Genomic DNA, 13,395 nt, shown 5'->3' on the forward strand with positions numbered 1-13,395 from the left:
TTACCTTTATATCTTCTTCTTTTTTTTTTTTTGAGGAAGATTAGCCCTGAGCTAACTACTGCCAATCCTCCTCTTTTCGCTGAGGGAGACTGGCCCTGAGCTAACATCCATGCTCATCTTCCTCTACTTTATATGTGGGACACCTACCACAGCATGACTTTTGCCAAGCAGTGCCATGTCCGCACCCAGAATCCGAACTGGTGAATCCTGGGCCGGCACACCCTGGGCTGCCAAAGCGGAACATGCGAACTTAACCACTGCACCACTGGGCCAGCCCCTGTATCTTACTCTTATACTCAATAATAAAATAAAAACTCAAAGCTTTTTAATATTTCTTATTTAACTAAAAGCAGGATACGTAGCATATTCCATATCTATCACTCATTTTACTAAAGCTTGTTAGATAGGTATATCCTCATTTTATGATAATAAATACTATCCTTATAATTTCAGCAATAAGATACCTCAGGCAGGCCTGAATCTTGGGTGGCAAGGAAAAAAATGAGCTTTGATGCACTGAACTTTACAGTAAACACCCAGAAATGTGCTGAGGTTAAGACAAGTTACTTACACCAAAAGAGTTGGGATTATTATCAATAGTTGACAGAATTTGTGAGGGTTTGAAGGCCAGGGAAGCTTCTCCTTTTGGCCAGAAAGTTTCTTTGTGGTTCATAGACTCCAGTTTCAGGCCTTAACCTGTGCTCTTAGCTTTGTTCTGTTAATAATCTCACCATCAGACTTGTGACAATCGTACATTTTATAATTTACGGTACTTTGCCATAGAAACCGACTTTCTCACACCTTATCTCATATAGTGGTTGGTGCGGAATTTGATTTTTATTTGAAAACTAACACAGCAAAATTTATAGGAGTTTATTCATTAGAAAGTGTTCGTACCCTGAGTATAGGTTGCAAGTAGAAATTTTATAATTTAATGGTTTATATAGCACCTGCAGGTCATTCTCTATACTTGGTCAAAGTTTTCACTGGGATAGGCACTGACAAAAAAAAAACAAAACTGAAAATGAGACCTGGAGTGTTCTATTTCTCCTGATAAAATTTAGCATCCGCTGTTATTGTGGTAAAAATATTAAGGAAAAATTCATGGTCTGCTTACAAAGTTGGATAGCATTTTTATTTGGCTGTAGAACTCACTTCTCAGGATTTATGAAGGCTCATACCTGTTCATTCTCTTCAGCTAACATTTCTCATACTTTTTATATTAACAAAACCTAACACTCTCTTGAGGAGGCCTCTTCTTTTCCTCTCTTCCAGATGGGGTTTGTTCGTTCTTTCACACTTCCGGTACATCGCTATTCAGAAGTATGGTAAGTGTCCTCTTAAGTTCCTCAGCAGCTTTCATGCTGTTATTCCTTGACCTACTTTTTAAAAACCCTTGCCCGTTTAAGGCCCATGCTGTTGGGATTAAATGCCTTTTACCTCTATGCCCAATAGTACTTACTATTTTATTGAAAATGTTACCCCATGGGTTTCAGTATTAATACTAAACGTGTCAACCCATCCAACAATCTGACTTCTTAGTTTCTTGACTTTCTCACCTGTACCTACTTATCTCCCATAACTCCTTCTAGTTACCCACACCCTAGCATTTAGCAGTGCAACTGCAGAACTAATGAACTAACAAGTTTGGACGTCCCTCTTTCCACAAAACTCCTTTCTTAACAATTTTCTCCCCTAATTTTTTTTCCTACTCCAGGTTGGATCTTCAACTCCATCTTATGCCTCTGATTTCATCTAGCTCTCTCCACTTTGCTATGCTAGATTTTTCTAACGTAAGGGTTAGAAAACCATGTAGGGTAACCAACCATCACAGTTTACTTGGGACTGAGAGGTCTCTGTGGACACAGGACTTTCAGTACTAAAACCAGGACAATCCCAGCAAAACCAGGGCAGTTGCTCATGTTACTCAATTATTGTAACCCCTATATTAACTATCCTTGTTCTGGTTCTACTAGCCTGGTAAAACTACAGCCTAATCCACTGGAGAAAATCTCTCAGCTGGTTAGGCTAACACCACTATAAACTCCTAGATTGTCCATAACACTACCTAAGAATCCAATATTATTTACGTCAACAACACTTTCCTGCTTTGCTATAGTAAAGAGTTAACTTTCTTCGTCATTGTCCTTATGCTTTAAGTCTCTTAACAACCCACACTGCCGTCCCCTGGCTTCCTTGAAAAAACAGAAACTAACAAACTCAAAACTTACTGCCAACAGGCCTAAAGTGCCACCTCTACCACCTTCATCACCTTTTAGTTAGAACTGAAGAAGCATTGCTTCCTATCTTATCACTAATCCCTTCAATTGTAGTCTGAGTTAGTTTATCCTGCCCTTCTCAACAATACCTCCAATTGGCCACCAAATCTGGTTTATTCTTGCTCTAGAATAGTCCTGAAACCATTCCAATTTTATGTACCTCCAGTGCCAACACCCGTATCTTAACGTGACCATTATGGTAGCTTTATAACCAGTCATTTGTCCCCAATATGCCTACTTTCCAATTGATTTATGACGGTAAACTCAAGTGATCTTCAAAAAATCTAAACTGATCATATCCTTCTTCTTGAATCAAAATGATTCAAAGACTTTTCATCATGCTTAACATAAAACTTCAAAACATTAACATAGCCTGTAAGTTCTACATCATCTGGCCTAAGACTTGTTGTCTGGTTTGGTTTCTTCCTGTTTTGTTCTGTGCTTTATATATAACAAACTCTTCTTCTATTTCCTGGAGCAAGCATGCTGATATTCTGCCTAGAGATTTTCCATACATTGTTTCCATTTCAGCAGTCCCTCTGCAGCACCTTACTGTTACTCATTCTTCAGATTATACCTTATATTTCACCTTTTAGAAATCGTTTCTTGAAGTCAAACTGGTTAGGAATTTCTGTGATTTGCTTTCATGGCACCATGTACTTCCCCATCAAAGTACCTGTCACAGGTTTAATGTCTATCTTCTCTACTTGACTATGAATTGCCCAAGGAGTCTTTCCTTTTTACAAGATACATCCAAGGAAACAAACTCAATGCTTGGGACATAGTGAATGAACAGTATACATTTGTAATTAAAGTAAATAAATAATTGAACTTAATTTTTCTATCATTCTATTTCAGTTTCTGTGTAGACTATATCTTGTTCACCACCCAAAGACTAATTACCACACGTCATTGTACACATCACTCACCTGGTACCCCATCCCCCCATCACCCTCCTCCCTCCCCACTTCCCCTCTGGTAACCAGCAATCTAATCGCTATATCTATGTGTGTCTTTGTTTTTGTTGTTGTTGTGTGGATTTTTTTTAGCTTTCTTTTTTCAATAATTTTTTTCAATAAATTTTATTTTATCATTTTATTGAGGTCATGTTGGCTTATAACATTGTGTAAATTTCAGCTGTACATCACTGTTATTTCAATTTCTATATACACTGCATTGTGTTCATCACCCATAGTTTAATTTTTATCCATCACCATATATATATGCCCTCTTACCCCTTTTGCCGTCCCTCTACCTCCTTCCCCTCTGGTAACCACTAATTTCTTCTCTTTGCCTGTGTGTTTGCTCATCTTACACATATGAGTGATATCTCAAGATGTTTGTCTTTCTCTGTCTGGCTCATTTTTCTTAGCATAATACCCTCCAGGTCCAGGTCCATCCACATGGTCACAAATGACACAATTTTCTCTTTTTCATGGCTGAGTAGTATTCCATTGTATATATATGCCACATATTCTTTATCCATTCATCTGTTGATGGGCACTTGGGTTGCTTTCACGAGGTAGGGATTTTCCCTCTTCCATTGCTCTTATGTTTCACTTCCTGTTGGATCTAAACTAATTCAAAATTTTAAACGAGAATTACTATTTACATTTATCAACTGAAAGCATTTTGACTGAACTCTCTTAACTGGTTTTACTTTTCACTGTTCATTCCAAGATACTCCACACTTTCTTTCCTTGACTTCCATTTTAGCCATAGCTTTTGGTTAGTAGGAATGGTATCATTATTTAGTCTTTGTATCTAAGAGAACATCTTTTTGTTTCCCTCCTTTAAGAACGTGTCCATATTGGAATGTTCCTATAGTATTACTGATTCTTTTAGAACAGATTTAAGATTTTTATTTTAAAAATAAGCATGGATAAAAAAGAAGGAATGGGATACGTGGAAGTATTATGAAGAAAGTCAGCAAATTTCATATATACATATATGTACACATTTATTACATATGTTATTATATACTATCCATTTTATAGATAGATAAGGAATATAATGTGTCCTCTGTTTTAAACTTTTTATTTATTCAAGCATCTTAATTAAAACATTTTATCTTGTGAACGTTGTCTATAAAATGTATAAATATTTGAACTTAGCTGCAGAAAATCACCATAGGAATCTGAAAGGAAGTCAATACTCACACATACACCTCATATGCCATACACACAAACACACACCATATGCCATGACATTTTAATTCCAGAAAATCTGAAGTGAGTGTGGGAATACAACTTTTTGAGTTACGAATTTGGCAATGAAAATTTTCAATTGAGCGTAGGAACACATCTTTTTGAGTTATGAATTTGGCAATCAAAGTTTTCAAATGGTGTTTGGGGCAGCAACATGAAACAGGAAAGCAGTTTCATAGTTTAGAAAGGTTGCTGCCTTGGATAGTTATAATTCTGTCATTTGCTGGCTTTGTGATATTGAGCAAAGTACTTTATCCTGTGCTGCTTTACCTTTTGCCATCCATAAAGTGAGGGATAACCACAAGTGCTCAATGAACCTTAGTTACTAGTTTGTTACAAAGATCAAATTAATATGAAGTGGTATATGGTAGTATCATGAATTATAAGCAGTTTAGGTCTGTTGTTACAACTCCTATGGAGCATCCTCCCCTCCTACAGATGTGATGAAGGTATGGCACGTCCTGGCAGGCTTCTGGCAATAAGTGGTGGAAGAGCTTAACTTGGTTTATTGTTACATTGTAGGGCAGCCTTTGGGATCCTACATTTATAGTGAACATAGCTCCACTCCACAGCCCATGGGGAATATAACCTGCATTTGGTTTCTGGTGTTGTGCTGCCTAAGCAGAAAAACCTGAAGTTCAAGTTGTTAGAGTTAGGAAATGCTCTCATGGCCAAAGTAACTTCTAGAATAATTTAATTCTTTGAATTTTGCTTTCATTTGGATTTTGGCCAGGATACTTTATCGTCTCTTCAATCCATTTTTAGTGGTTTTCAACGGAAGAGGTAACCCTAATACCTATTCAAGTCTATTCGTTTGACCATAAACAAAGCAACCTCCCGGCCATATTCCTAAAAATGGAAGGCTCTGTGTATGTTTTTACTTTATACTCCAAAAGTAACAAAAATGCTTTGAGGTTTCTACATGACTTCCTATTTTTTAGTAAAGAATATCTATATCAGATTAAGTTAAAGGCTAGATAATACTTCCTATATCAGGTAATGTGTGTTTTGTCTGGAATGACGACCAGGAGATATACAGGTGAAGGAGGAGGCAATAGTAACTTTGAAGTCAAAGGCATGTTTCAGCAAACTGTTGTGTAGAAATTAGAAATAATTCCTTAAATTATGTAATCATACATGGGTCTTCTTTTTTTAAATTAAGTATTAGAATGACACTAAAGTATTTTCATATGTTCAATAAATATTTTAATTGCTCCAGAGACTATTTTAGGAATTCAGAATATGTGATGAATAAGATTCCTGCTCTCAGAAACTTTACATTCTATTGGGAAGAGATAATAAACAAGAAAACAACTATGTAACCATTATTTTCATATAGTAAAAAAAAATGCTTTGAAGAGAATTAATCAGGGCATTTTAATAGAAAATGACTAGAGGAAGAGTCTAGTTTAGATTGGGTGAATATGTAATTTGTGAGCTAAGTGGCAAAAAGCAGCCAATGAAGTAAATCTCTTAAATCAAGTAGAACACCCTGAAGCTGACTTTTGTACTGGAGGATTAGACAGAGAGCCTAAAAACTGCACTGCAGGGAGCTGGGGGAGAGAGTACAAGTTGAGAGGTATTCAAGGACCACTTTATTTAGTCCTTCGTAGACTGTCTTAAGAAATTTGGCTTTGATTCCACTTGTCATGGATTGTTTCAAGCAGACTAGTATCCAGATCTGACATGATAAAAAAACAAAATCACCGTCACGCTTGTGGAAAATGGATTGTAGGGGAGAATGTTTGGAAGCACTGAGAGTAGTCTGTGGACTGCTTCTGGCCAGAAATGATGAGGGCTTTAAAGGAAGCAGTATCCATGGTCGTCTTCTCAATAGAAGAAAGACGACGTTTGCAAAGACATTGAATAAATAGAATCCATAGGAACTGTGTACAAATGATGCATGAAGGAGTCCATAGGATTCACTGATTTTTGGTTTAGATGATTGAGTGAAATGCAGCACCTTTCACTGTGATAGAGAAGGCTTGAGGAGGAGGTTTGCATTTATTTGAGAAGGTGGAGAAATAGAGATGATGGAATCATTTTTGGAACTGAATTTGAGTTACCTATTGGATGTCTGAGACATTCTTTTGTCATTTGGATATAGAGAAGCAACCTGCCTTGATAGAAAAACATGTATTTGTAATCAGACTAAGATTTCAGTCGTGGCTTTGCAGTTTACAAGCTGTCAAAACGTAAACAACTGAAATTATTTGATTCTCAACATTCTTTCCCATTAAAGAGCATTGTTTATACTAAAATATTGTATTGATTTGAGAATTGTGGATTATGTGGTGCTTTACGCTTATTTGGCATTTGGAAGCTGTTTTATCATGGTCATTATCACATGTGGGTCATATCATATAGTGGGAGAAAAAATTTAGATATAATTTAGGGAGATATTTGCATATAGTGTTTTTTTTAATTTATGGACTTGAATGAAATAGAATGTTAGAACTAAGGGAAAATTATATGATGGAAGGGAAGGTAGACATCCACGGGGGAAAGTGAGTGATGGTGGTGAAGTTGATGCTGAAAAGGATAGAAATCCCATGGAGGAGTTGTGAAGCTGGACAGAGGGGAAACTAGAGGAGGGACTCTGAGGAGGAAACTGTAGTTGGTTGTTGCAGAGAAGGTTAAAAAAGGAACTGGAGAGTGCCCATAGTATATAATCATTGTCACAGTCATTATTGGCCTTGTCAAGAGATGCTTCACAGGTGGCAGAAACCTTGGAATAGGAGGGACACCTTTCCATTCAGAGAGTTGTAAAAATATAATAAAATGAGCACATTTAGTTGAACTTGTTATTTGTAGAGACAAAGGTGAAATAAATATTTTTTTAGGTAGGACAAAAAAATCATGCACTTGGAGTGAAAGTGGAAGGGTTTGGGGAGGGCATTGGATGAAAGAGATGGCAACTAGATTAAGTACTGAGGGGAGCAACTTCTCCAAAATCACATGCTAACAAGAGCTGTAAAAACCTTCCAAAGATTATTGGAAAATATTTGCTTACATTTAAAAAAAATGTGTCTGGCACTGTATTCTTAAGTCATTATCGGTAAGAATATGACATTGGGATACATTAAAATTACAATATTAAAATTAAATGTAACTCAGTATCTTCTGTAGACACTAAATTGTGGTTCACACATTTTTATCAAAAATGATCTACTCAAAAAGAAAGACTGTTTTTATTCATTTCTGATCCAGAAGACATGCTGTTTTATTAATTAGCGTACAAGGAATTGTTAGGTTAGATGATTGTGTTCAATTAAGTATAATGAATATAATTAATGTAGTTGCTGTTTTAGGTTCTTGAGTTAATAGTGCCATTAAATGCTGCTGTTTTTGTTGTAGTACTGATTATTGTTATAATAGAATACCAAACTTTGAAATGATAGGAAAACTCAAAGTTTGACTACTCTTTTATAGCAAGTGTGTATGTGTATGTGTGTGTTTATATATATATTTTTGGTTGTCATTTAAGTTGCAGATCATAACTTAAACACATTATACAATGACAGCTTTTTGAGTCATTATGTTAACCACTTTGAAACATTTCTTTTTTGTCTATTTAGAGTAGTTTTCAAATTGAAATATGGGTATCAAATTATACTTGGAAGATGAGTGTGTATGCCTTCTAATTATCTGAAATGAGAAAACTTATTCCTTTAGTTTCTATATGTATTTGTTAAGCATGTTCAACGTGACAAATATTTTAAATAAAGTGATTTTTCCTTATTAAGTGCTTTAATAATTTACTTTTATGTAAAAACAATTTCCACAATATTGGCCATCAATAAAAATGCACAATAAAATTCTAATAATAATTGTAATTTATGTTCCCCTCTACTTGTTCTAAAGGCAATAGTAATGAATATTTAAATACTGATAAATGAAAATCCTTCTTATAGCTTTAAGCAGTGCTGTAAAAAGCACATGATCTATGTTTCTTGGATTATGTATAGTGTAAAGAGCATAATTAAATAAAATTTTTTTAAAATAAGTTAGATTCTATTATTGATTCTAAGCAATGGCTGTATTATGTTTCATTGGAGAATTGCAAAGGAAGTTTTCTAAAAATTATTTTTATGTATTTTAGTTTCTGTCATTTTAGTCACGTAAGCCTGCAGGCTACTTGGCTTCTGTTATATGAGTTAATTGAAATTCCCTACTTATAAATGTTTTGAAAGAATGATACCCCATATATATTTAGTTAGTTAGTTTTAAAAGTCATTTTACGCTATTCTTCTAGTAGCAAATATTTATAGTTTTCTCCTGCAATATTGCATTTTTCTTGATGTTTGAAGTTTGTAAGTGCTATCTTAACACTCAGTTTCATGATTTATTTTCTGAAAAATGGAGATGATTCTTCTCTGTGTTGGGTGTTGAGAATGAGTCTGGAATCATAGTTTATCAACCACATATACCTTTCTCTGTTGGAAAGAAGATGTAGTTTCTGTTGGTTTCCTTTCAGCAAAAATAGAATCAGCCTAAACAGCATTGAGGTATCTTAATTTGAAAGATTTTGAGTGCAGTATTTTGAAAAGACACTATATTTAGAATCATTTGAGCTCGGTGCTATTTTAGACCCAGTTCTGCCAACCTCCCCCTGAAAAATGCTTAACTTCTCTTGTTCTCAGTGTCCTTTCACATACAATAAACGGACTAGACCAAAGTTGTGGTTTTCGGACTATGCCCTCTTAATCCCTTCAGGCAGGGCCACTGCACATGGTTGTGGACTGCGTAAATACAGAGGTGCCCTTGGCAACCTAATCTGCTCACAGGACCTGTAACTCAGACAGGAGTGGGGGACAGATCCAAGCAGGAAGTTTCAGAACCCTGAGCTGCAGGTTCAATCACAAAAGGTTTAATTTTAAGTGTTATGTTAGATTGAAATGACTGATTCCCTGAATTTACTCACTTGTAAAATCCATCTAGACCTTTTTCTGCACGTGTGTGAAAAGAATTAAAATTATTGATTTTTTTATTGTTTAGTACTATATTCAGGTTTTGCTTTTTTCTTGAGTCAGTTTTTGTCTAGTTATATTTTATCAGATATTTTTTCTGCTTAAAATTTCTTTAACAAGATTTTTAATATTTTTCCCATCTTTTTAATATCTGCAGCTATATTTATATTTTAATTTATAATATGGCATATTTTTGTGTTCTCTTTAGGTTCTTCATTGATATTGTCAGAGATTTTTCAAATTTATTAGGTTTTTAATGTGATTCAACTGTTTGTCTTGTTGAACATTTTCGCTTCAATTGAGCCTTCTATCACTATGTAACAAACTTCTTTATTTTTGACTGTTATAAATATAACAAGATCAGCTTTAATTTGAATCATATTGACCTTCATATCTTTTTGTCTCTCCTCACATCTCTCCATACGTATATGTGTATACATGTATCTATCTATTTATATATGTAGAAAAAGAAGTACATGCATAGATATATATGCACACATATGGACACACACATATATACACACATGTATACATATACATACGGGTATTTATTGAGGTGTAATTTATATACAGTGACATAAACATATCTTAAGTGTACAGCTTGATAATTGCATATGAAGTTTTACGTTTGTGTAGTATGTAACAATGAACCAAATAAAAACATGGAAAACTTATTTTATTGTAGAATGTTATTACACATATCAGCAATTTGATCTTTTTAAATTCTGCTTGGTATTCCTTTGTATGAATATAGCCCGATAGATTTTCCTTTTTTCCATGGCATGGACATCTGTGTTGTTCCTAGATTTTTGCTATGATGAATAAAGCTTCTATAAATTTTGCTGTACAGGTACTTTTGTGGTTATAGGTCCACCTTTCTCTAGAAGTAGAATAGCTGGATCATAGGGTATATGTATTTTTAACTTTGGGTGAAACTTCTCAAAAGTTTCAATTGTGTGTTCAACAACTTTAAGGTATGTTTTATATACAATAAACTTCATGTTTACAGTGTATAATTTGATAAGTTTTGACATGTGTGTACATCCATGAAACCATATTCGCAATCAAGAGAATAGACATATCCATCACTGTTCCCCCCCCAAAATTTATCCTCTTACCCCTTTGTAATTTCATCTCGACTCCTTTACTCCACCCAACCACACCCCATTATACAAGTTTCTATTTTTCTGAATTTTATATAAATGTAGTAATACAGTACACATTTTTTTTTTTTTTTTTGAGGAAGATCAGCCCTGACCTAACTACTGCCAATCCTCCTCTTTTTGCTGAGGAAGACTGGCCCTGAGCTAACATCTATGCCCATCTTCCTCTACTTTATATGTGGGACACCTACCACAGCATGGCTTTTTGCCAAACAGTGCCATGTCTGCAGCAGGGATCCGAACCGGCAAACCCTGGGCCTCCAAGAAACCAAACGTGCAAACTTAACTGCTGCGCCACCGAGCCGGCTCCCACATTTTTGTTTTTAAATTGTTTTTTTCGCTCTGGATAATTATTTTGAGATTCATCCATGTCACTGCATGTGTCCGTAGTTCACTCCTTTTTAACTGGGCAAGATTCCATTATGTGGATGTACAATTTGTTTATCTATTTAACTGTTGATGGGCTTTTGGGCTGTTTCCAGTTTTGGTTATTACAAAAAAAAATCTGTTATGTTTATTCATGTGCAAGTCTTTGTGTGGACTTATGCTTTAATTTCTCTTGGGTAAATAAATAATAGTGGGATGACTGGGTTATATGGTAGGGTCTGTAACTTTTTAAGAAACTGAAAAATTTTTTTCCAATGCGAATGTACCATTTTAAATTCCTAGCAAGAGTATGAGAGTTCCAGTTGTTCCACATTCTTGACAACACTTGGCATGATCAAACTTTTTAATTTTAGACATTCTAATAGGTGTATAATAATATCTCGTTATGATTTTAATTTGTATTTCCCTATTGACTAATGCCAATATTGTTTAGTATTTTATACCTTCCAGCAGTATATGAAAATTTCATTTGGGGTTGTAAATAGTTTTGATTTTCCTTTTTGGGTGAGTATCTAGTTGTTTTTGACTGTGTTTTAATTTGCATTTCCCTGAGGAGTAATGATGTTTAACAATTTTTCATATGCCTCTAGTCTATTTGAATATTCTACTTTAGGAGTGTATTTTCAAATCTTTTACTATTTATTCGTTGGGTCATTTGCTGTTTCGTATTAATTTGTACAATTTATGCATTCTGAATATGGAATCTTTGGCAGATATTTGAATTGCAGGTATTTTCCTCCAGTCTGTGGCTTACCTTTTTATTTTCTCAGTAATGTCCTTAATAAGGGGATTTTTAATAATTTCAATAAAGTCGAATTTGTCATTTTTTTCTGGTTATAATTTGCATGCCCTGTTTAAGAAACCTTTGTCTAATTTAAGATGATGAATATATTCTCCAGTGTTTCTTCTAGAAGCTTTATAGTTCAGCTTTGTATTTAGGTGTATTATTTATCTTGAATTAATTTTAGAATCTTGTAAGGAAGGGGTCAAGTGTAATGTATTTCATTCGGAATTTTCAGTTGCTGTGGCATCATTCATTGAAAGTATATTCTTTGCCCCTTTGAATTGTTTTGATGCCTTTATCCAGTGGCCATAGAAGTGAGAGTCAATTTCTGTGCCCTCTGTTCTGCTTCATTGATCTACTTGTCTATATTCCTATAAATACTACATGGTCTTAATTAATGTAGCAATATAGTAATTTTTTAAAGTCTCATTTAAATTTATGTTCATTTAAATTTAAATGTATAAATGTTCATTTAAATTTAAATGTATAACAGATCTAGAACTATTCAAATTGTCTTTTTTCTTTTTGTGTCAGTTTCATTAATTCATCTTTTTCCAGATATTGCTTATTTTATTTAACTTGTCAAATATACTGGTATAGTTAGGCTTATATCCTTTTAATTTTTTATAGGATTTGTAATGATGTTACTAATTGGTAAATTCTTTTATGCTATTTTATTTTCTTGATCCATCTTACTAGAGAGTTATATTTTTAAGGTTCTTTTAAAAAAATGAACTTTTGATTTATAGATTTGATCTATTTTATATCTGTTTTCCATTTCCTTGATTTCTTTCCTTATATTTATAGCTTAGTTTCTTCTCATATTTGTGAGATGAATTTGCTCTTTTGAGCTGCGTTTCTTGAGATAGGAGTTCATATAATTGATTTTAAGTCTTACCTCTTTTGTAACATGTCATTCAAAGTGGTACAGTCTCTTCAAAGCACTGCTTTAGAGGCTTGCCATCAACCTGATTGGTTGTATCATTCAAGTCATTGATATTCAGGTCAAAGGTTTTGAAATTTATTGAGAACTGCTTGATGAACCAGTATAGTTTCTATTTTGATGAATGTTTCATGTGCCCTTGAAGAGAGTTTGTTTTCTGAAGTTGCTGGAAATAGTATACAAATTAGCTCAAGTTTATTAATAGCCTTGTTCAAATCTTCTATATTCTCACTATTTTTTTCCCTACTAGACTCTATCAGTTATTGAATAAGGACTGTTCAAATCTTCAAATATTTTATTGTGAATTAGTAGAGAAACCAAATACCCAAACAAAGCAGGTTTGGAGCCCAGATCAGCTCTTCCCAGGGAGCCCCAGCAAATGATCAAGTGTGATGGATGGTGGTACTAGGGTCTGACCTTTCCGCCTCTAGTGAGCAGTCTTTGCTCCAGAGATTCCATTGGGCTGCCCAAGAATTTGCCAGCTCTGTGTCAGGATCTAAGTCTTTCCCTACCCAATCCTGCTTCCTTCTTCTTTTATGTTTCATAAGCATTACCCCCTAATCAATGTCTTCCTAGAACATAACAAAGGACCACAGACTGGGTGGCTTAAACAACAGAAATTTATTTTCTTGTAGTTATGGAGGCCAGAAGTCCATGATCAA

The 13,395-nt window shown here is 34.5% G+C and overlaps 1 long non-coding RNA gene across 1 annotated transcript in view; it reads left to right on the forward strand.

Annotated features, from left to right (window-relative positions):
* The window catches only part of LOC139081813 (uncharacterized), a 189,011-nt gene that overhangs the window by 80,964 nt on the left and 94,652 nt on the right, over positions 1-13,395 (forward strand). Inside the window, exon 5 of the long non-coding RNA XR_011537166.1 lies at positions 1,276-1,328. This is a non-coding gene — a long non-coding RNA (uncharacterized lncRNA). The remainder of the gene's footprint in view (positions 1-1,275; positions 1,329-13,395) is intronic.

The sequence above is a fragment of the Equus przewalskii genome, chromosome 2 (assembly GCF_037783145.1).
Source record: "Equus przewalskii isolate Varuska chromosome 2, EquPr2, whole genome shotgun sequence".
NCBI classification, from domain to species: Eukaryota; Metazoa; Chordata; class Mammalia; order Perissodactyla; family Equidae; genus Equus; species Equus przewalskii.